General features: G+C 41.3%; 1 long non-coding RNA gene across 1 annotated transcript; it reads right to left on the bottom strand.

Annotated features, from left to right (window-relative positions):
* Positions 1-8,276: 8,276 nt before the first annotated feature.
* Positions 8,277-25,171, bottom strand: LOC140502049 (uncharacterized). Its single transcript, XR_011966492.1, has 2 exons — positions 25,029-25,171; positions 8,277-9,051 (listed from the first exon to the last, which is right to left on the bottom strand). It is a non-coding gene; the product is annotated as an uncharacterized lncRNA (long non-coding RNA).
* Positions 25,172-25,411: the final 240 nt, after the last annotated feature.

Raw genomic sequence — 25,411 nt, 5'->3', positions numbered from 1 at the left:
TGCAAGTGAATGTTGATAAACTAAAAATTAATTAATTAAAAAAAGGGAAAAAAAGAGAATATTGCCCATCACTCCAACCCATACACTTAACTTCAGGTGACACTTTGCCCTGTGGAGGGTTCCTTTCCCTTTCAGATTCACTTTGATGTTCACCTTACTGATATAAAATGCTGGGGTAGGGAAGGCCAGTCAGACACACAGTGATTTGCTCCAGAGCTGGTCCTAGTAAGTGATTTTTCTACAGGCCTTTGAGTGACTCGTTTTATTATCTTTAAGGAGACAATTGATGAGTGTTGGATTGATCAGTTGAAGATCAAAATAGCAAAGGTCTGACCATGTCACCCTTCTACTCAACAAACTCCATGGCTCCCTATCACCTCCAGGATCAAATACAAAATTCTCTGGTTGGCGTTCAAAGCCCTTCTTAGCCTTGCCCCTTCCTACCTTTCCCATGTCACACCTCACTCCCTCTGGCGTTCTCTTCCATCCAGTGACACTGAAGACACTCCCTCTCTCACCTCTAGACGGCTGTTCTCCACATCTTTTTCATCTCCACCTACCGGTTTCCCCAGTTTCCCTCCAGACCCAGATAAAATTCCACTTTCTAGAGGAAACTTTGTTGAATTCCTGTTAATTCTGGCGTCTTCCATCTCTTAATTATTTCCCATTTCTCTCCTATGTATCTTGTGTGCATGTAACTGTTTACATGTTCCCCTATTAGACTGTGAGCTGCTAGAGACAAGACCATCTTCTACCTTCCCCACCAGCTCATAGAGCACTGCCTAGCACACAGTAGGCCCTTAACAAATATTTACTGACTTACTCACTGACTGAGTCCTTGTGCAAGACCTGAGAATGTGTTGACTTGGGATTAGAACTCTCAGTCCTCCAAGATGTTTAGATAACTTTGTGTGTATCTCAATGAGTCTCTTGTCTCTGGGATACCATACAAGTGAGCAGGAACTCATCCCAAGGTGCCAAAGAACACTTACTCAAGACTTTTCTTTTGAGAAACTGAAATGAATGTTCATAGTATGCTGCTTTAAGATTTACTAAGCACAATGTGTATGTATACAGATATATATCTCATTCATTCTTCACAACTGTCTTAGGTAGGTGACCTAATTTAATAAACATTGATCAAGTGTCTTCTATGTGCAAGACACAGTGCTAAGAGCAGATGAGGCCTAGAAAAGTTAAATGACTTGCCCAGGGTCACACAACTAAGTATCTGAGGTAGGATTTGAACCCAAGTCTATCCTTTCTTCAACTGCTGTACTCTAACCCCTGAGCTACCTAGCTTCCTATCACTATTTCTAAACTTTGCCATAAGCTTAAAGGAAAAAAAGGCTAGCATTAGTCTGTTAGAATGATTCCTTTTTATTCACATTATAGCGTTTGATCAGTTTCAGTTCTCTTGGAATTCTGCTTTGGATTGGCTCAGAAACCAGGTATAATTTAATTTATGGCAAGTGGAATATGTTACATATTGAGATAAATTTGCCCATTGGGTCCCGGGAAAAGTTGCAAAGTAGGTACAGCTTGTCTCTGGGACCTTCACAGCTTTTGAAATTTCGAGATCCTGGTCTCCCCAATCCAAGTCAGTGCCCTCAAATGGTCCATTTGTGGTCCGAAGTCAGCCTAATCTTCCCCAAATTGGCCTTCACGTAGAATTATCCCTACTTCCTTTCCTCATTTTTAAATTAGATAATAGTGTGGCATTCTGTAGAAACTAAGAATTTAGTTGGGGCTTAAAAGACATAGTTGGACTGGAGGATGGAGAACATTCCAGGTAGAAGGGATGATCAGATAGAATGCCTAGAGATGGTTTCAGGAAGACCTGTTTTCAAATCCTTCCTCAAATACTAGTTATGTGAGCCTGGACAAGTCTCAGTTTCCTCAGCTGTAAGATGCAAGTAAAAATGGCACCTCCCTCTCAGGGTTGTTGAGATAATATTTGTAAAGACCTTGGCAAACCTTAAAGTGCTATGTTATCATCGCATGGCATGGTTTGCAGCTCTTCATCATCCTGATAGCCTTTCCCTGGATGTGTCCCAGCTTGTTATTAGGGTCACTCACCTCTCTTATGCCATTTGACAGAAAAATCCTGTGAGCTCGGCTCTGGGGTTTGGTGGTTAATGAACGAATACAAGAATACTATATTGCTAAAAATTAGACAGTTATTTTTTATTCCAATCCCTTATCAAATACTAAACTCAGCAACCTCAATCTCCCCTGTATTAACTACTGGTATCCTTGTGGATCAAAGAATTGTTTTTTATGTCATCTAGGCGGCTAGAGTTACTTGAGATATTATCAGCTCTGGCAAGGGAAAAGTCAGAATCCTCCAGGCCTTCTGGCTAAGATCAAATGTTCTTCCTTGTACCTGGGGATTCGATTCGACTCGACAAGGGGATGAACTTGATGATCTAATAGGAGGGACGAGTTCTTTCAGACCCTGGTTTGTTTGAATCATGTTTGTTTTAAGATGTATCTACCTGTCATTGTGACATATGCCAGTACATATCTGATGATGCAATGTATTTTTTTTTGTTAAAACAATAAAATGTTGAGGTTGACCTTTGTCCTCACTAACATGAAACTCTCCTGGTAACATTTTTATCCCTGACTCTTGAAAAGAAATGGCAAAATTATACTGGTTGCTACCTAGTCATGTAACCTTATATCAGTTTTCTCACCTGAAAAATGAGGGGTTTGGCCTAGTTAATCTCAGTGGTACCTCTTCCCTCCCCCTCAGCTCTAAGATTCTCTGAATCCATAACACAATGAGGTTGTGTCTTCTCTGCAAGGCTGAAATGGAAATGAGCCAGATACCATACAGAGCATACACTAATTAATGAGAAACTGTCTTCCCCAATCAGTTGGGGGTAATTCAATGAAATAAAGACTGAAGACATCCCAGGTCAGAATGCCATTCACTTATTCATTTGGAAGAGTGATCAAGGTTAACCCTTCAGGTGCAATTATCCAAAGGGAGTGTTTCTGTATGGGTCAGGGACCTGCCATCTTGAGACTTTGAGTAGTTGGGAGTTCCCCCCCAACTATTCTGTATTTTAAGACAAAATAAAACAATTATATAACTTCAGAACACATACCTTTTTGGATTTTCTAGAAAATAAATTATTGGTGTCTATTCACTAAGAAACATCAGTTAATCCTAAACTTTTCTCTTGTAGATACATCACGAAATCAAATACTATTCATAGAGAATGCAATTGTAGGAAAACATGAATCCCAACCGGCCAGCATTTTAAAGCACTTACTACAGTGTATAAGAGGCATAGAGAGGTGGATAGAGTGCTGAGCTTGGAATCAGGAAGGTTCATCCTCATGAGTTCAAATCCATCCTCAGACAATTCCTAGCTGTGTTACCTTGGGTAAATCAATTAACCTTGTTTGCCTCAGTTTCTTCCTTGTAAAATGAGAAGGAAATGGCAAACCACTCCAGTATCTTTCCCAAAAAAACCCCAAATGTATCTTTGCCAACCCCAAATGGGCTCATGAAGAGTTGGATACAAGTGAACAAGGACAACCAAAACAATGTATATGGTGAGAGACAAAATGGAGAGTGGAGAGCCAGGCCAGAGTCAGGCTAGGTTGGCTTCCAGTCCTGCCCGATATATAGTGAAGGCAACCCTGTGAAAGCTACCTAAATTCTCAGAGCCCTGGGAAATTCTACAATACTATTAGTTGCATGGAAGGTAAAGATGTGTTGATGAAAGCAATTTCCTGCCCGCAGGTTCCTCATGCCAGTGAAATTTCATATCTGCTTTATGTACAATCAAATCGTTGTGGATAAAAAGGCAAAAACAGATCCACCTTGCTGTCTGTTCTAACTAATGGTGCACCGTAGGCCCTTCTACCAACTGATCTGGGTGCAGTGATATTCCTTTGGGTTCCTTCTCCACTGAAAGGCAAGTTTCCTGGGGGACAGCTACCCAGTTTTGTGACACTCTGGGGGCTGCACTCCCACGCTAAAGCTCTCAAGCTCCCACAAATGTTTTTGCCTTTCAATAGTCCAAGGATGTAATTAGCTCAAAGTCAAGGAGTAGTTCGATTTACCACAGAGCATTCCTCCCACAAACTTAGGGTACACCCTCTCGCAAACATACACACCGTCAATGGAGAAAGTGAGCAAATACAGATATTGAACATGACGGGCCCACACAAAGGGAACATGTGTGGATGGGCAATTTACATGCTTCAGGGCCCTTGATGTGCTTTCATGATGTCCCTGAGCTGCTTCTCAGTATGTGAGACATCTTGGTTAGGCGAGTTACTGTGCTCGACTTTCTGTGTCTGCTTTTTTGCAGGGCACGCTGTTCTGAAGGTAAGTTGTGGCCTCTACAGCCTTCAGCTTCTGGCTCTGTTGAAATTCTTGGCTGAGGCACAGCTAGTAGCTTTCAGAAAGGTCTGGAGCCCTTACCTGAGCACCGACAGGAAGCCTCCCCAGGGCTGCTTCCTCCAAATCTCAGTCCAGCGGTCCGTCATCTCCAAATATCACAATCTCTTTCCCAGGCACCATGACGTTAGAATTCTTCTCTAGTGCTGATTGATTCTCTCATTTTAAAACTCAGTCTCTCCTGTTTGTCCATGTAAATGAGTGGACAATTCATGCAGAGGGACAAGCCCATGGTATCTGGCAATTCTCTGATCCTTTCACTGGGCTACTCAAAGTCTGGTCAGTTATAAGCTATGTACACATTGACAATGAGGTTGATGCACGCATTGCCAGAGCTAGCTCAGTGTTTGGGAGGATCTGAAGAAAGGCTTGGGAGAGAAGAGGGATTAGACTGACTACCAAACTGAAAGTCTACAGAGATGTTGTGCTGACATCATTGTTATATGCTTGTGATGGACAGTCTACCAGCACCATGCCAGGAAACTGAATTGCTTCCATTTGAACTGTCTTAGGAAGATTCTGAGAATCACCTGGCAGGATAAGGTACCAGACACTGAAGTCCTTGCTCAAGCTGAACTGCCAGGTATTCAAACTATGCTTCAGAGGGCACAACTCCAATGGGCTGGCCACGTTGTTCGAATGCCAAATGTACGCTTGCCAGAAAGACTATTTTATGGAGAACTTGCAGGGGGCAGATGATCATATGGTGGCCAGAAGAAATGATACAAGGACATTCTCAAGGTCTTTCTCAAGAACTTTGGATTTGACCGTGCAACATGTCAAAGAGAGACACTGACACAGGATTGCTCAGCATGATGTGCCCACTTAATAAAAGGTACTGTGCTCTTTGAGCAAAGCAGAATTGAGATACCACAAAGTAGATGCAAGATGCACAAATTTGGGATATCCACCCCAAATATTCATACGGACTATCTGTGCCCAACCTGTGGTAGAGCATTCCGAGCTTGTGTTGGTCTGATCCGCCACACACTGAAATTTCACCTTACAACAGTGATATCATTTTGGTCCTCTTTGAAGACGAAGGAAAACAACCATTTCCTATTCATTCTGTATTGTGTGAAGCTTGTTTTGTTGTCTCCCCTATTTGGTTGTGAGCTTATTGAGGGCAGGGGCAGTCTTTTGTCTCTTTTTGTATCCCCAGCACTTAGCACACTTCCTGGCACATAGCAGGTGCTTAATAAATGTTTATAGTTTGAGATGGAGAAAATGAGATTCAGGGACTTATGAAATGAGGCTCACATGGCCAGTAAATGGCAAAGTTTAGACACACTCAGCATTCTTCTAATTCTAAGTGTATCCTTTTCACTACGTCACATACTTTCAATGCGTTGTTTATGTCCTGAGAAGCCTGAGGATACCAAACATACACACATACCAAAGGCAGTTAAGTGAAAGATGACCCAGAAGGGTGAAATTCAATGTGAGAAAGGACTTATAGACAAGGAATCCTAGGGACAGGGGAACCTTCTGGAGAGTCCTTGAAGGAGGTAATGTCTAGTATAAAAAATGGCCTGCTTTTGTGATTTGGGTGGGGGGCAGTTGGTGTTTCTAATTAGGATAATAGAATTTGGACCACAATGACTTGTACTTAGTAGGAACTTAATAAATGCTTATTGGATTGGATAGAAATGTAAGAAACGAAGGGGATGGAGTCAAAAGGTCATAGATCTTTAGCTGGAAGGGACCCCTACATTTTAAAGATAAGGAAATTGAGACCTAAGGTCACAACATAGAATTTCATGACTTAGCATTCTAACTAAAGTTTTTGAGGCCACCACAGTAGTCAGTTATCACACTCCCCATCATGTAATGCCCTTTCCTGTTGAGAAGAAGGCCTATGCTGTACGCCATACAGACATGTTAGTGTGCGTGTTTGCCCTTCATTGCCAAAGAAGACCATGCCATTAGAGAAATAATGACATGACTTGCACTTGACTTTGTTTTGAGTGAGGGAGGGCTGTGCAGGTCACCATCCTCACTTCTCCTCCAGAGCCATCTGAATCCATTGACCAAATATTCATCAGGATGACTGGAAATGACCCAGGATGAGGCAATTGGGGTTAAGTGACTTGCCCAAGGTCACACAGCTAATGAGTGTCAAGTGTCTGAGGTGAGATTTAAACTCAGGTCCTCCTGACTCCTGCACTGGTGCTCTATCCACTGCACCAGCTAGCTACCGTGACAGTGCCGGTAAATGTTTATCAACCAGCTCTCCAGGGAAAAAAAAATACTTTTACAAAAGATACACCTTTATGTTTAATCTATATTATCAGCATGTTCTCCATAACTTTCTAATATAATACTTGGTCCACATGGCCAATTATGTGGTATTTTCTCCCCGTAGGTAGAAATAAATGGTCCATGTCCGCATGAGGAACAGGGCAGAGTTGGCTAGAATGGGAAAGAAGAGAGATTCTGGGTTCTTCTGACTAACAGGTTTTAAAAAAAAATAAAGGTTAAGTCCAACTGAAAAATGGTCAAAGGATATGAACAAGCAGTTTTCAGAAGAAAAAATCAAAGCTATCTATAGTCACATGAAAAATGCTCTAAATCATTACTGATGAAAGAAACACAAATAAAACAACTCTGCAGCACTACTACCTCACAGCTATCAGATTAGCTGCTATGATAGAAAAGGAAAAATAACTAATGTTGGAGGGGATGTGAGAAAATGCATGCAAATGCTTTGTTGGTAGAGTTGTGAACTGATCCAAACATCCTGGAGAGCAATTTGAAATCTATGCATACCCTTTGACCTAGCTATGAGACTACTAGGTCTCTATCCCAAAGAGATTGAAAAAGAGAAAAAGGAAAAGGACCCACATGTACAAAAATATTTATAGCAGCTCTTTTTGTGGTGGCAAAGAATTGGAAATTTAGAGGGATGCTCATCAACGAGGGAATGGCTGAACAAGTTGTGGCACATGATTGTGATGGAATACTATTGCATTACAAGAAATGACAAGCAGGCAGATTTCAGAAAAATCTGAACTTATGTGAACTGATGCAAAGTGAAGTGAACAGAACCAGGCAAACATTGTACACCGTAACAGCAATACTGTATAATGACCAACTGTGAATGACTGAGCTATTCTCAGCAATATGAAGATCCAAGACAATAAGGAAAGACATGATGAAAAATACTATTCACATGCAAAAAACTAAGGGAGTCTGAATGCAGGTTGAAGCACACTATTTTTTACTTTATTTTTATGAGGTTTGTTTTTAACCATGTGTTTTTTCACAACATGATTAATATTGAAATATTTAGGGGCAGCTAGGTGATGCAGTGGATAGAGCACCAGTGCAGGAGTCAGGAGGACCTGAGTTCAAATTTCACCTCAGACACCTGACACTCACTAGCTGTGTGACCTTGGGCAAGTCACTTAACCCCAATTGCCTCATCTTGGGTCATCTCTGGTCATCCTGATGAATATCTGGTCACTGGATTGAGATGGCTTTGGAGAAGAAGTGAGGCTAGTGTCCTGCACAGCCCTCCCTCACTCAAAACAAAGTCAAGTGCAAGTCATGTCATCATTTCTCTGATAGCGTGGTCTTCTTCGGCAGCAAAGAACAAACACACAATAAACTGACATGTCATTCATATAGCTCCACACTTACTATGCTTGTCCATTTGTACTTAACCTATGTCAGCTTCAGTTTTCTCATCTGTAAGATGGGGATAATAATAGCACCTCCCTCCTAGAAACAAAGGAAATACTGTCCATAAAATGGAAAAATTAAAATATTAATAAATTCTAGCTGCAATTATTAATTCTATCTTTGGCTCTAATTTAAGGTGGGGTGGGAAGTTAAAAAGTTGCCCAAAGTATAAACATGGAACAAGTACTTTTATTCCCGTGCAGAAAAAAGAATGCTAAGCAATAATAAACTGTAAAATGATTCCATCCCTTGAAAGCTAGTGTTCAAGACTCTTAGGACATTTGCAACAGGATTGCTCATTCGTCACTTTACATTTCACCTCCACTGAGTACAGCCTGATCAATGTCAGTCTCCCCGTCTCTGTCTCTGTCTCCATCTCCATGTTTCTCTCTTTCCACCCCCACCCCCTTCTTCTCTCAGCCACTCTCTGTGTTTAATGTAATTGCTCCAACAGCTAGTACCCAGCGTTGCTGTTTGTCCTTCATTCTCAAAGAGGACTGTGACATCAGGAAAGTGATGGCATGACTTCCAATTGAACTAGATTTAAGTGAGGGAGGGCTGTACAAAGCCACCAGTCTCACTTTCTTGGTCCAGTGACCAGATATGGATCAGGATGACTGGAGATGACCAAGAAGCAGTGGGAATCCTTGGTCTTTTCAAGCTAAGGTCTAGATTCCCAGGAAGGGGAGATGCCAGCTGCCTTCTGAGATCTCACAAGCCCTAGTTCCAAAGGAAAGAAGTCACAGACAGGAGACAGCCCCATTTTAGGCATAGGCTTTCTGGGACCTGGGTGATGGGTTCTGGCTCAGCAGTCAATTGAAAGTATCATAATAACTGATAGGAAGCAGTCAGAGGATATCTGCTCCTGTTCAGCTGTGACAGGGAGCTCTTCCATCTTCCATCACACATTCCCAAGGGGGTGCTGCATTCGTTTAGATAAAAATCTAGTAAATAAAAAATAAAGGAGATATATGTTACAGCAAAGGCATTTCTCACCATCCCCAGCTCCAGCCCTTGAGGCAACCTTCCCCCTACTCCACTTCCTTCAGGCAGGTGTCCTATTCTTCCCTAATCTGTCTTTCAGATATAATTGGAGAAGAGGAAAGAGCCAACCCAGGAGTACAGTATTAATCTTATTTTATTTTTAATTTATGAAAGAAAAAAAGGATTTCCATAACATAATAGAATAAAAAGGATGGTTGCCCATGAAACTGTAAATCTATTATGTACAATTTGCTATTCCTTTTAAATATATAATAAAGTTATCATGTAAATTTCTTTTCTTTTTTTTCTTCCCTCACCCTAGAGAAGGCTGCCATCAGACACAAATATGTGTGTATGGTTGTATGTGTGTATGTACATGTATATATGTATACATACATACACACATATGTAATCATTCAACACATACTTCTATTTACGAGTTCTTTAGTAGACCTATATTCCAGTCAAAGCGGAACAGGACATAGGCAGAGTGTTTATAACATGCTGTCTACACTGGGATGGGAGAATGCGAAGGAAACTTTCCATTATCCTTGTGATTCTATGCTGTACTCCGGGGTCTCCAGCTTGGTGGTGTCTTTGTCTGACATCTGTCTGCCCTTGAAGTCCCCCTTCATGGGAGCTGCTTAAAGGCTCTAGAATGGATGCTGCTTGGAGCCAATGGTAGAAGGCTCTGTGCAGTTGACCCAAGCCATCCTTGTCCTTGAGGCTCCTTATATCACTCATTCCCACAGATTTTCAGTGGAGTCCCTTGATGTCTCTGTAGCAGTTCAATGACTTTGTCCTCTTTTCCATTTTGTTCAACCAGAAAGGAGCAAGGTCTAAAACCCCCAGCCTGTCCTGACTCTACCTCCGGGTCCAGCTTCTAGTCTCTTTCCTCATTCACATTTTTCTTCCTGTCTCTTCTGGAGACAGGGCGGGAGAAGAAGAGGAAGCAGCAAAAGGGGAGAAATGTGTAGCCTGGCAAGCAGTCACACTAGGTGACTATTTAAATGAAAGATACGTTGGTTCAGGAGGGAGTGGCTGAAAGAAAGGAAGATAGAAAATGGAAAATGGAAACAAAGCCTTGGATTCTATTCCAATTCAGCCTTTGGGACTTCAGCTATGAAACATATAACATAAAATGGTTCACAAAATATGTCCCCAGGTGGTCTTCTTAACCACCAAACCAGGAATGAGGTTCTAGCTTCAATATTCTGTGAAACATAAAACCTATTCCTAGGTCTGAGGCTCCTTATCCCTACCACACTTGGGTGGCATTTCAATCAGACTCATTAAAACAATGAAAAATGAACTCATGTAAATGAATCAGGACTAACAAAATGCCCCACTGGACAAGGGTAGAAGGCTCTAGAGTAGCAAGAATTTCTTCCTGGGAAGGGCACTTGAGAGATTTCCTCAAGGCTCTTAGTTATACAGTTGAAAAAAAAAAAGTTGGCTACTTCTGCTTTCCCTTTCATCAGGATGTTGGGATTTTGCTTACATGGTCTCCTCCAACTGTATCCCCTCTTTCTCTCCTCAGCCCATCTCTCAGAAACCCCATCTCCTTACTGTCAGATCTCACCCCCTCTCTAAACACCCTACCGCCTCCTCCTTAGCCTATAAAATTACCATCTCCCCCAGGGAGCTATTGGATTCCTTCCTGGAAGCTTGTGGGTGGAGCTACATTCCGAATTGGGGTTTGGCAGATCTCTCAACCCTGGGAGCCTGAGGGCTCAGTGAGTATCATAGAATGGTAGATCTGGAGGGGAAGGGACGTAAAGTCATCTAGGACAATGCCATTATTTTATAGATGAGGAAATCAGAACTTAATGGATTCATCCAGTGGCACCCAGGGGCAGATCTAGGATTTTATTCCATGATCTTTTGTCCCCATTTCTTTCTATGGCACCATATTGCCTCCTGAGGAGATGAATGAATGAATAAATGAAAGGCATCTATTAAGCAGCTACTCAAGCACTTTGCTAAGTCCAGAGGATACAAATAGAAAAGCAAAGACAGTCTATGCCCTCAAATTTACTTTCCAGTAGGGAGAGACAATACACATGGGGCAGTCCTGGCTTGGGAAGCCTCTGTTGGTTTGGGAAATGACTGGGATATGGAGTCGTAGAGCCCCAGGCTTTGTGTTAGGACAGCATGAGTTCAAATCTAGCTTCAGATACTTACTAGCCATGTGACCCTGGACAAATCACTTAGCCTCAGTTTCCCCATCTGTAAAATGGAGATAATAATAACACCTGCCTCCCTGGTAGGTGTGAGAATCAAATGAGATCATAACTATAAAGCACCTGGCACATGGTAAGTGCTAGACAAATGTTATCTATCACCATTATTATTACCAACAGGCTATGTTCTCCTAGATCTGCAAAATAGCTAATCTTCCAGAAATCCAAGGTCCTTACTTGGCCTGAATCTAGGACAATTCATCAAAACTTGGTAGTAAGCAAAGCAGAATGACACATGTAAACGCATAGAGATGGGAATTAAGTTATCCTAAAGCCAAACATTCTTCTGGAAGACTTGACTTTATATCCTTTCTCAGGGTTGAGCTAGCTTCTTTTGTTTAATATGATAGTCTCAAATCCTTTCTATTTCCTTGCAGCCCCGCCTGGCCGAGATGTGGTACAGCAATCCTAAGAACCTCCCTTCGGTCTTCACTGTATTCTAATATGGCACATCTCACCCCCAGGACTGGTAGTCACTATGACCAAGAGGCTCCTAGTATAACATTACCGGACATCTCAGGAACTTTCCATGGCCTCATCTTGGTACTCCTCAGGGTCTCATGCCTTTGGTCCTTCTCTCCACCTCTTCCCCCTACTTATTTCCTTTCTCATAAACCCTCCCCACCCCTTGTCAATTCACAAATCTAACCCCTGCACCAGCTTGATCTCAGTAGCCCAACAGTGGTTCTCAGAGTTCTGGCAGCAGAGAACCAGGGTTCCCCAAGGGTCCTCCAGGCAGTTCATGGGCCAGTCCAAAGTGCAAAACATAAACATGTCTTATTTTCCACCTTAAATGTGAATTTTAATTAAAAAGCACAAAACTTACAAAAAAAAATCACAGTGGCTCTGTTCCATCAGGCAGGAGCGGTTTGTTTTGTTTTGTTTTGTGTTAGTGCTGTGTCCACTTATGGTTCCTAATGGTAAGCAGACAGAGAGGGGTAGAGCATGGCCTGTTATATATAGAAGTGGCCCTAATGCTTGACACAGCGTTTGCCACATACTAGGTACTTAATGAAGCTTATTGACTTGTTGACTTGATTGAGAGGGGATAATCTGAGGACTTCCGGATTAGAACTCTGGTGTGATTCCTCCCTTTACTCTCCCTAGAAAACATTTGTCTTTCCCCTGGCAACGAGCAATAACATCTTCCCGCAGCTCTGTCTCCCATTACTCTTGATTTTAGTAAACAAGGAATGACGATTTTTCCCGTCCACTCCGAGTGTTCGAACGCTCAGAGCTTAGAGCAGGCTTCCTCCCCCATAAATTTTTTTATGATGGCTTGGGTGGGTCTGACTGTCCAAATAGAAATTTAAAAAGTGTTCTGATCTGGGACAGATGGTATAAATGGACAGTGAACTGAGCTCAAGGACAGAGGGTTGGACTGAGTACTGGAAATTTGCAAAGCTCCCTTAATGATTCCAAGCTTCTCCCTGAAACAAAGGCCCATCTTTTTAATACCAGCATTCTACTGGAGGTGTTGGATGGTTGTGAGTCATGAAACACAAATGAAAATTAAAATTCTCTGAAAAATTAAAAATTAGTCCTATCACACAGAGGGCAATGAAAAGTCCTGTGGTGGGTGTGCGAACAGCTGCAATATACAACCAATGAGGAATTTAGAAAGGAGAATGAGACTAGAAGGTCATCAGGAAATAAATGATAAAAAGAGAGGATGGGTTGGTCATGTGTCCAGGGATAAGGATGACAGATGGATAGCACAAGTGCCCCACTGGTATCTTCAGGATATGAGAAGAAATGTGTATTTCCAGAAACTTGTGGCTAATTTGTGGGAAAACCTATTTAGGAGTTAGAGGGAATATCCTTATTGATGTGTTCACTACTTGAATTTTCTGCAAGGTAGACTTCAATGTTGAAGAATTATAAAAAGAGTCCATATTTCTAACATTCTTAATGTTTATAAATCACTTTCCTTACAATAAGCCTGTGAGGCTAGGATTTTGATCATCTCCACTTTATAGATGAAGAAACCGAAGAGTTTAAATCACTTGTTCTCGGTCATCTCAATAGCATATATCAGAGGCAGAACTTGAATTTGGGTTTCCCTAACTCAAAGGCCAACCCTCAATCTACTCTGCCACATTGTTGTTCAGTCGTGTCCCACTCTTCATGGTCCCATTCGGGATTTTCTTGGTAAAGATACTGGAGTAGTTTGCCATTTCCTTCTTCAACTCATTTTACAGATGAGGAAGCTGAAGCAAACAGGGTTAAGTGACTTGCCCAGGATCACATAGCAAGTAAGTTTTGAACTCAGGACAATGAGTCTTTCTGATTCCAGGTCTTCCATATACTGTACTACCTAGCTGCCATATATACATGCATACATAAATACATATATATACACCTTAAAGAATATATACACCAACCATCTTTTTTTTAGACAAAGAAAGGCTCAGAAAAGTTATGTGACCTACCCAAGATCTCACAGAAAGTAAGTAGTAGAACTGGGATTTGAATTCAAGCCTTCTGATTCTAAAACCATCATTTATTTTCTTTGGTTGTCATTCATATGCCTTATTAGCTAATTCATTTTTCACTTCAAACTTTTCGTCCTCTTTGAATACAACTTCATATTTCATTGCGTTTTTTTTAAGGCATGTGTTACATTTGGTGATCCACAATTCATGGACTTTCGTCATTTCTGATGTTTTTGTAACTCCTGGGCCCACCTTGGGTCCAGCTCTCTCAGAGCAATAATGAGGAGCTAAAGAAAAGTCTATTTTGTTTCACTTTTTGCATGACTGTACTTACCCAGTAGTACTATTAGACATAGCTTAAAAAGTAATTGATATTAAACTTTTCCAGGAACTCTGGAGAGGAGGGGGAGAAAAAGGAAGATAGAAGAAGGAAGGAGGTGAGAAAGATAGAGAGAAAGACAGAGATAGAGGGACACATAGAGACAGAGAACAGACAGAGAGAAACAGTCAGAGAAAAAGAGACAGAGAGACAGGGAAACAGAAATAGAGATATAAAGAGAGACAGAGATACATATAGAGAGAAAGAGACAGACAGAAAAAGAGAGACAAAGAAAAATCTGTTTAATAAAAGGGCAATGATATTTTTCAGTCAAGATTAAATACAGATTGGGCTTTCACCAGGCCCCCATCATCTCCTTCCTCAGCAGCCAGCAGATCTAGGCAGGCATTTCCAATTGGTCATCCTCTCTTGGTGTCTACGCTCTGTGAGGAAGTCCACAGAGAAAACCCAAGCCCCAGCTGTAGCCAGAGGTTAGGCTGACCCTACAAATCTGAGACCAAACAATATCTTAAAAGGTTAAGAAGAGGCCAGAGAGAGGGCTTTTATTCTAGTTGGCCAGCTTATTAGTGTAACACATTTTGGGGCCGGTCGCCATTCTGAGTGGGGGAGCTTTGGGATTCTAATCACACCAAGTGAATGAGTTATTCTTGTTACCAAGAGGGGAACAGTCGCCATTCAAGCCAGAGAAAAAAGCAGATCTACTGAAGGGCATGAAATTAAATTTTCCAGGTAGCAGCAAGTAATTGATACCACGGGGTGACCTCTGCCCAAGGCAGATCATTTCAAACTATAGAAAACAGCAGTGAGGCCAACTCCACCGTGTAACCCTCAAAAACTAAGCTTTAAAAATAATAAAGGCTAATGACTTTTCCCTCTCCTATAAACATTAACTGTTGTAGTTACCTTTGCCCCTTTGGCCTTCCTTCCAATTCAGAAAAACCTAATCACTTTTATGGATTTTTATGAGAATTCATGCACCTGAGACAGAGAGTGGGAAACCAGACTAGACCGATCAACTGTCTCTGTAGGTCAGAGAGGTTGGCCTGCAGTCTAAAGCCTCTCTGAAAATAGCACCAAGCAAACCAGAGAGTGCTTTAAGAAAATTCAAATACTAGTCTAATAAACTGAAAAGACATAAGGATGGTACCTTCTCTCATTGGCCCACAGTGGTGTGCAGCACCAACTGCCTCTACAATTCCACCCACAGGGTCCCCTTACTGCAGCAACCCTTCTACTGCTGATTTCCTCAGTCCCTACGAGGAAAAGGGCCAGATTCTCCTCTTGGTGATAATCACCTATTTCCAAGCGGGCCTGAAACCAAGGACAGAGAGTCCTCTATTTATGCTGGCACCGCCCGTCCCTCGCCTAACTCAACTGAATTTGCCCCAGACGCAATTTCTAATTGTGGTTTAGTACAACAGAAAGATCACTGATACTGAAATCAGAGGACCAGAGTTCAAATCCTGCCTTTGATGCTTTCTGTATGTGTGATCTGAGTCTCAGTTTCCTTTCTCTATAAAATGAGGATTTTGAACAAGGTGGTTCCAGGGCTTTGCATTCATAACTCTCTGGTCCTAGGAGAGGGCCAGGCCATTGCCCCTTTAGCAGAATGATTGTGAATAAGTCACTTCTCTAAAATGGGAACGATGATATTAATGCTACCTACTTTACAGGATTAGTGTGAGGAAAGCACTTTGTAGATATAAAGCCCTAGGTAAACTGACCTGTTATTAAACAGGCCAGAGATGCAGCATGTTCCAAGGGCTTTCTTATCCACTCCTTATGAAGATTCAGAATTGACTTTTTCTATAGCATCCACAAATCAGCCTGAACTCAAGAGTGTACCACTGTAGGATTTACTTTGGATAAGAGATCAGTACTGTAAATATGGAGCACCGAGGGGAATTGTGGGCATGTCATCGGGAATTGTTCAGAAATTAAATCATTCTGGATATTCAAACCAAGTTCTACTGTTTTTCATTCATTGCTTGACACTGAGTTAACTCTATCTCCCAAATTAGGATTATTGAAGTTCAAAGCTTCTGCCATTTCTCAAACTATAAGCAAAGAGAATTAAAAAAACAATTAAATATAGCTATTTCAACCATAAATTATGTGACTGCAGAAAGACAGACTGGAAGATTACAGCTTCATGAGTCAATTTAGATTTTAATCAGATTTTTCATTCCAATTTTAATTAAAGTACTTGACATAGAAAAATAGCTACTAGAAAAACTGACTGTAAGAAAAGCAAGGTGAAAAATTAACAGGAAAAATATATCCCCAGTACGATGAAGATTCATAGCATCTGTTGAGGTGGGCACCAGAAAAAATATTTTGATGAATATTATAATGTATGATAGTGTTTCCCTTTCGAGACGTATGGAAAAATGTATGTGGCATGTTTTCCCCCTCTGTATGCTGACATGGGCAAAAAACCACTGTGGATAGGTTAGCTTTCTTAATTCTCTTCCTTAGCTTAAAGTCTAATGCTTGCAAGTCTGATTTTTCTTTTAAATAACAGCGTAAAGACTAACTATTAACTTCTGCCTGGGACAGCTAACCTTGTTTCTATAACAATCAACCAACAAAATAGATATCTATCAAGTGGGGAATGGCTAAACAAAATGTGACCCACAGATGCAATGGAATATTACTACTCTGTAAGAAGAGAAAAATATGGTTAATGCAGAAAAGAATGAAAAAAACTTACACGAACTGATGCAGAGTAAAGTAAGCAGAGCCAAGAAAAGAATATATGCAATGACAACAAAAACGAAAATGGAAAGAACAATAACCACAAAACAAACAAAAGTAAAATGACCAAGAAGAATGACCCTAAAGAAGAGATAGGAGAAGACAATTCTTTCTCTCCCACCCACTCTTTTGCACAGTTATACCACAGGTACATTTGCATGCCATAGATATCACCAAACATATTTTCACACCATTTCAAGGTATTGATGGATTTTGCTGATCATTTTCTTCCTCCCACCCTTTAGATATGTTCTTTGGGTGGCTGGCTGGGAAGGAATCATAGAGGAACACTGGGAGAAATTTTATTGATGTAACAGCAAAACATATCAACAAAATTTATTTCAAAAATAAAATGCAAAACACCCAATCCATCAACAAGGGTTTAGAATCAGAGAGCCTAGGTTCAAATACTACCTCTGCCACTTATTACTATGTGACCTTGGGCAAATCACTTAACCTCTCTGGAGCTCAATTTCCTCACTCATAAAACAAGAGAGTTGGATTAAATGGTTTCTTATATTGTATTATAGTTATATATCACACATATTATACTAATTTATATCACATATTATATCACACTATTTTATTTATATATTTTATTAATTTATATTGTCACACATAATTTATTATATTAACTTATATTATATATCATATATCACGTATTATTATATTATATTATATTATGTATTATATTACATTAGGTCCCTTCTAGCTCTAAATCTTTAAACTATGGTGTTTTTGTCAAGCATCTACTAAGTTCCTACTCTTATGCAGGCACAAAAGCAGTTTAAGATATGATTCCTACCTTCAAACATCTTCCATCTTATCAGAGAGATGCTCCATCACTTGTCAGGGAACCATCATGTGCCACATTCTGGTTCTGACTACAAGTACAGTAGAAGAGGAGTGGGGAGAACTAGCACTATTGGAACTCACTAGAGAAGATAGGACTAGAACTTGACCCAGAAAGATCACTAGGATCTTGAAAAGAAGGTGAATAGGAGAGGGAGAAAGGCAACCAAGGGATGGGAATGACATGATCAAAGAGAAGAGATGTTGAAACCAATCTGACCGGAGCAAAGGGAGGGTACCTGTGCTGGAATAGAGAAGAGTGCTGCTGAATGGATGGAGTGGCCAGATTGGTTGTGGTAGAGAATCATTTTAGGTTCTTGAGAGACTAGAAGCAGGAAGACCATGGAGGAGACTGTGGCGATAATCTGGGAGAGAGCTGATAAAGACCTGGACTAGGATAGCGGTGTCCATCAGAACAGAGAGGAAGGAAAACATGAGACACATATTTAAAAAGGTGGGAGCTGTTGACACAACTCTGTAAATGCTACATCTGATATCATCTCCCTACATGAAGGACATGGAAAATCAGCTCATGAGAGTGTCATGATGATGGGGAATGGAAGGGCCTTGGGGAGACTTTAGAGCACGTGTGGACATTTGGTGACCAGTTTTAGTAGGCTAACCATGTGGTTTTTAGGAGAAACCTTTCCAATTGGCTGCTGGTTGGTGCTTGTGGTGCCTCCAAAAAGGAACTAGTAATAAGAGTGAGGCCATTTTTTCTTTGAAGCAGCTAGGTATCCAAGTGGATAGAGTGCTGGGCCTATAGTCAAGAAGACTCATCTTCTTGAGTTCAAATCTGGCCTCAGACACCTACTAGCTGTGTGACCCTGGGCAAGTCACTTAGCTCTGTTTGCCTCAGTTCCTCATCTATAAAATGAGCTGGAAAAGAAAATGGAAAACCACTTCAGTATCTTTGCCAAGAAAACCTCAAACGGGGTCATGAAGAGTCGGACTTGATTCAACAACAACAATTTTTTTCTTTCCTTCATTTGATTCAACTCTTTAATTTTGGCTTTTCTCTTTCACTCCTTTGCTGATGGCATCAGGTAAGAAAATATGCTATAAAAGGGATGGCCTTATGGATCTGGAGTTATTGCCTAATAAGGAAATCCCAGTCTGAAAAGTCCATCCATCCATGGAAGATGGGCAACTGCCTAAAACCTAGAGTCTTTAAAAAGCTGAGGCACTCAGCTTTTAGGTGACCTGCCTGGGGGTCACTAGATCCATAGGATATAATGGGACGAAGGTGCCCCTGAAACCTGATTGATTGGTCCCCAGCTTCCCTGATCCAGCAGCATCATGGCTGTTTAGGGCAGGGATTGGAAAATACATGACTGTTAGAGCCGGTTTGTTTTTGTGCCCACAGTGTTAGAATGGCCTTTACATTTTCAAATAAGGTTTTATTGTACTTTAAAATGTAACAAACATTCTCAGTTTGCTGGCCAGCTGCCAAAGAGCAGTCTGCAGATGGGGGATCCAGGGACAGAAAAACTCCCAGCCATATGTATGTTTTCTGTGCCTCTCAGATATGGGGACATGACTAAGACTCCAAGTCACCATTCCCTAAGGACCTGGTGACCAGACATTTTGGAAACTAGGAAAGAAAGGGCAGAGAAGCTAAGTATCACTGAATCCTTGTTGCACAGTCTTGCTCGGTTAGGGTCTCCTTTGTTAAATGGTCAATGATTTGCTTATAGCTTATTAAGTCCCAATATTGAACCCGAACTAAGAGTAAGCTAGCATTACTGTTGTGAGTCTGAGAGGGGGAGGGGAGAGGGAGGGGGGGAAAGAGAAAGAAAGAGAGAGAGAGAGAGAGAGAGAGAAGGGGGAGGAAGAGGAGGAGAGAGAGAGATGAGAGAGATGGATAAAGGTTGAGAGAGATGGATAGAGGCAAAGTGAGATAGTGAGACTGATAGATGACAGAGCTGGATAGAGATTGAGAAAGTTGGATGAAGACAGAGATAGATAATGAGATAGAGAGACAGATGACAGAGATAGAGACTGAGAGAGATGGATGGAGACAGAGATAAAGTGATAGAGATGGATAAAGAGGACAGAAATGGATAGAGATTGCGAGAGATAGAGACAGTGGATAGAGAATGAGTTGGATAATGGATGACAGAGATGGATAGATATTGAGAGAGAGAGATGGAGGGAGGGAAGGGGAGAGAGAAACAGAAAGAAAGGGAAAGAAACAGAGAGAAAGATAAAGAGACAGAGACAGAGACAAAGAAAGACAGAGAGAGACAGAGTTATTAAGACCAGGCACTATGCTGAGAATTCAAATATAAACAGCTAAGACCATCTCTAGCTACCAGGAACATACATGTTAATTGGGGAACACAACCCAAAGAGGGGAACTGGACAAGAGGAGTCCTCGCTGAGAGGTACAATGACTGGTGAGGAGACAGAGGAACCTGGAGAATGAGTGAAGTGAGAATGGCCCAAACACCTCATGAAGTGGTAGTCAGCGCTGAGGATTCACTGGCAGAAGGAGGTTTCCCAGGATGGAGGATTCTCCCAGGGTGGGAAGAGGTCCAGTGAGGAGGTAGAGAAGTCCAGAGAGTGAATCCATCCAGGATCAGAAGCAGGACTTGAGCACAGGTCTTTCCATCTTCAAGACCAGCCCTCTTTCCACTACATTATGGTACTTCTGATCTGGAAGGCAGTATGGTGCAGTGGACAGAGTACTCATCTGAAAATCAGAGCCCTTGTCTTCAAATCCCAGACCCAGTGAGCTATTCCCTCTCTGACCTCTGGCAAGTTATAAAATCTGTAAAATGAGAGACCTTAGCATTATATATTTAGATGAAAAGAGCGAAGAGACCATAGTCTAAATCTTTCATGTTACAAATGAGGAAACTGAGATCCAGAGGGATCAAACAGCTTGTCCAAGGTAAAATGGATATTAAATATAGAGGCAAGATTCAAGCCCAGGTTCTCTGATGCCAGGTCTGCCCTCTGTCCTCTGTACTCCAAGGGGATGGACTGGGTAATCTCCAAGATCTCTTCCACCTTTCAGTCTAGAATTCTATCATGAACAATATTCGGTACCTCTACTCAGGACAAAAAACCCCAGCACCAACAAACTCCAAATCAACCCAGTGAAAAACCCCAATGGAAATTATCGTAAGTAAACCAGAGAGGTGGTCTTGGATGCCAGGGTGTTCCTCTTGCAGGATGCTTAAACTTGGAAGTGATGAGATTATCTGCAGATTGACCTGAAGATGTCTGGTCCATCTGAATTGATGCTTGGTAAGTTCTTTGCTAATTAACCTTTGTCCCATCGCCTGTATAATTAAGCAGGCGCCTGCTGCAGCTCTCCTTTTGAGGTAACTAAGGCCTTCTGCTCATGCAAGCTGGGTCTGAGGGTGTTCCAAAAAAAAGAAAGAAAAAAAAAAAGATTCTGTATCTAAATTGAAAATGAGAGGGTTGGTAGATGGAGGGAGAAAAGAAACAATTATTTCTCCCCTTTTGTCTGCCTGAGCCCTCACCCTTTGAAGCCCCTGTGAAGTGTTGTAATTATAGGAGTGAATTCTTTCCTTACCTCCCAGCTCCAACCCCCAGCTACAACAAAGCTCAACAACCATTTGAAAAGCAAAAAGGATCTGTCAAGCCAGTGATTTGGAGGCATGGAGAATTCTCTGTGACTTGTCTGAACTTAATTCAATGGAATTTTCTGAGGGTTTTTGTATTGTGTGTGTGTGTGTGTGTGTGTGTGTGTGTGTGTGTGTGTGCGTGTGTGTGTGTTTGTGTGTGGTGTGTGTGTGTGTGTGTGCTTTTTACTAAACTCAGTCAATGTGGTTTGTGTAAGTGAATGAGCCTTAATTTAACTAAGATCTTTATAGTGTAACAGCTAAAGAGCTGACCTCCAACAGAAGAGTCCTAGGCTCAAATCTCCCTTTTGATACCTGCAGACCACAATGCCCTGGCTTAGTCACTCACCGTTCCAGTGTCCAAAGTTTAATAAACACTTTTTGCTTTTTTAAATTCTCTGTTTAATTTTCTTCTTGCTTTTTAATACTTTGTAGCTAAGGCACTATGTAACACCCCCTTCTTCAGAGAAACCACACTCTTCTGGTTCTCCTACATCTGTAACTGACTCTTCCTCTCGGGTCGTCACAAACTCTTGTGAGGTCAGTGCTGCTGGAATTACTCCCATTTTACAAATGAAGGAACTGAGGCTGAGACAGATGAAATGGGTGGAACAGGAAGAGAGAATGAGGGAGAGCTGAGAGAGACAGCAGATAGAGCAGAGCAGAGCAGAGCAGCTAGCGTGAGTGAGAGAGGGGGTGATTTTGTCTAAGGAAGCTTGTGGGGCGGTCTGATGGAGGGAAGGCTTGGGGATGGCCATGCTCCCTGCATTGATAAAATGTATGAACTTCTTTGTTACCATGGTAGAATTGACTTTCTGGTATCTGAATAAATTTCTTGTTTGCATCTTTGAGGAAGAGAGTTTATATTTTGCAAATTTACCCTGGAAATATGCCTACATATCCATAGCAGCTACTGTGGGTATCACAGTATTCAATTCATGTTCCATCTTCCCCTTTATCTGTAGCAGCTGTGAGAAAGCTGTCTATAACCCATGACTTCATTTTATCATTATCTTTTGCAGTTTGGTTCCTGACTCCTTCCTCCATCATCATTACTGAAGTCACTCCTAGGGCTCTGATAGCCTTCTATTTACCAAATTCACAGGTCTTCCCCTTCCCCATGTTTATTATCCCTGAATTAGGCACCATGTAACATTTCCTTCTGTATACTATATACTATACTACTATATATTATTCCCTCCCTTGACTTCAGAGATGTCATACTCCTTTGGTTCTCCTCCCTCTTTATTGGGTCCTTCCTTGCCTCCCTCACTGACTCATGTTCCTTTTGGCCTCTTACCATATATGTGTGTGTTCTGACCATGGTCTTCTTCTCTCCTCTCTCTAGACATTCTCCATAATTTTTATCCACTCCCATGATTTTAACTACTGTGCCTACGCAGATGAGTTCTCAAGCTTTATCTCCATTTTGGACGTATCTCTGAGTCTTGAATTGCCTTTAGAACATCTCTGACTGGGTATCCCACCAACATTTCAAACTTAACAGGTCCAGAACCAATCTCATGATCATTCCCTGTGAGCCTCCTTCTGCCCCAACTTCACTTCTTCTGTCATAAGGGCCCCCATTCACTCTGTCTCCAACATTTACAGTTTCTATATAAGCTTTTGCTCTTCCTGCTCTTGTATCTCTCATAGTCAATCAGCATGACTTCACTTTCATAACACCTCTTGAATCAGCTTCCACCTTTCTATTTTTATGTTGCCATCCTTGTACAGGCTGTCATGTTCATCCCCCCAGGCCATTGCAATACCCTCCTAAAGGGGCTTCCTGGCTCCACACTTCTCTGCTCAAGTTTGTTCTTCATACTATTACTAGAATGACCACATGAATATTTATATTTGGCCGTCATTCCTCTGCTCCAGAATACTCATTGGTTTCTTATTTCCTCTTTAGTGTGACATTGACTGTCAAGGGCTAGCACTAGCCTAGCTTCCCAGCCTACCTTTAAATTTTTTTTAATAGTTAATAGTAAATTAGTAGTAAGATAGTAAATTTTAAAAATTGTGAATAGTAACTATTTCTCTTTTGGCCAGCCACCCTAGGATCTTTCCTTCCCAGTTTTTTCTTTTTTTTTTTTCTTGATTAAAGGGGCCATCCCTTGACTCACTTCTTAAAGAGGCCTATTTGCTGAATGGGCATCACCTCACTCAAAGTGAGAATCTGAAAAGACTTAGCCTAAAAGGATCAAGGTCTCCCATTGCATCCTAGGCCATCTCCAGTCATCCTGACGAATATCTGGTCACTAGACCCAGATGGCTCTGGAGCAGAAAGTGAGGCTGGTGACCTTGCACAGCCCACCCTCCCTCACTCAAATCCAAGTCAACTGCAAGTTGTGTCATCATCTCCCTCATGTCCTTGTCCTTTTGGAGAACAAAGAGAAAACAAGCACAACCGAGCTTCCCCACTCACCTTTTAAAATTTTTTTTTTGTATTCTAAGCTTGACAAACAAAAATAAATATGAATATTTCCACGTGCAAAGAAGAACAGAAAAAGAGCATTACATACAAAACCACAAATTTCTGGTTACCCAGAGACTGCATTTTTAAAGTATATAATTAATTCAATATATTAGTTCAAAAGCTGTCATGCTTGTTTCTGTCTCCCTCTGAATAACCTTCTCTTTTCTGCTCTGTATTTTTAATTGATGCTGTGTCAACCTATGGAGGCAGCTAGGTGGTTTAACGGATAGAGGGCTAGACCCAGGGTTGGAAAGACCTGAGTTCAAATACAGTCTTAAACGTTTATTAAGGGCTTGACATTGAGCAAATTATTTAATGTCTGTTTGCCTCAGTTTCCTCAATTGCAAAATTGGGCTAATAATATCCCCTATCCTCCCAGCATAGTCATAAGATCAAATGAGATATTTGTAAAGTGCTAAGCACCACGCCTAAGGCACAGTAGGTTCTATACAAATGATTGCTAGGATTATTATTTCTTTTCATCTTGTTTTTGACATCACTATCTTTACCCCTTTCTGATAAACTCCACACACATATACACATAAATACACACACACACACACACACTCACACACACACACTCACAAACCATCTCAAGTAAAAGCTTTCCCTTGTAACAAAAAGTCCAGCAAAACAAATCCACACATTTGTTGTCTGACAAAAATGTGTGTCTCCTTCTGCACACCTCTAGTCTGTCCCTCCTATGTCAGGACGTGTGAAATATGATTCATCATCAATCTTTTGGAGTCACGTTTGGTCGTTCCTTTGTTCATAGTCCTTCTGTCTTTTAAAGTGGTTTTTCTTAAAGTTATAGTTCTTGAATAGATTGTTCCCTTGGCTCTGCTCACTTCACTCTGCATTAGCTCATACAAGTCTTTTCAGGTTATTGTGAATCCATCTGTTTTGGAACTTTGTAATAATACCACACTATATTCATACCATATAATGTAATAATACTCCACTATATTCACAAACCATAACTTGTTCAATCATTTCCCAATTGATGGGCATCCTGCTACAACAATATCTCAGGTCAGATTGCTTTGGCCATCCAGTCCCCCTGGGATCCTAGGGCAAAATGCTTGCAGTTCCTGAGACCTCTGGGGCTTCCTTGTTCACCCAATTCCAGCTTTCTGCCCACCCCATCCCCAGCATCAAGATTGCTGCAGGCTTCAGATGTCCCCTGAGCATCTCTGGTCCCAGATTTGGCAAGCTGCTTTTACCTTACTTACCCACAATGACATTGGCTTCCTTCATCGAGGAGTCCTTGCTCAGTCTTGGGTTGGATGAAAATATTCAAGTTTCTCTTTGAATTTCTTGATCATTATTTGGTCTGGTAATATTCTTAGAGCTTTTACAGAGTGAAAGGGCTGGGCTCCCCTTTCACACAGTCATCTTACTTGGAAACTGTCCATTATATTATCCTTTCCAGCCAGATCTCAAATCACAGAGTTTTAGAGTTGGAATATACTGGGCACATGGTCATCAAGTTCTCTTTGGAAATCTTCAACCCATTACCTCCCAAAGCAGCTCATTCCATTTATGGAGCACATTAATCATTAGGAGCTACCCATAAATGGAATGAGCTGCTTTGTGCATTGGGAGGGGCAGCTGG

This window comes from Notamacropus eugenii, chromosome 4 (assembly GCF_028372415.1).
Source record: "Notamacropus eugenii isolate mMacEug1 chromosome 4, mMacEug1.pri_v2, whole genome shotgun sequence".
NCBI lineage: Eukaryota > Metazoa > Chordata > Mammalia > Diprotodontia > Macropodidae > Notamacropus > Notamacropus eugenii.
Note: the sequence above shows the minus strand (reverse complement) of the source record. Positions and strands in the feature narration are given on the sequence as shown.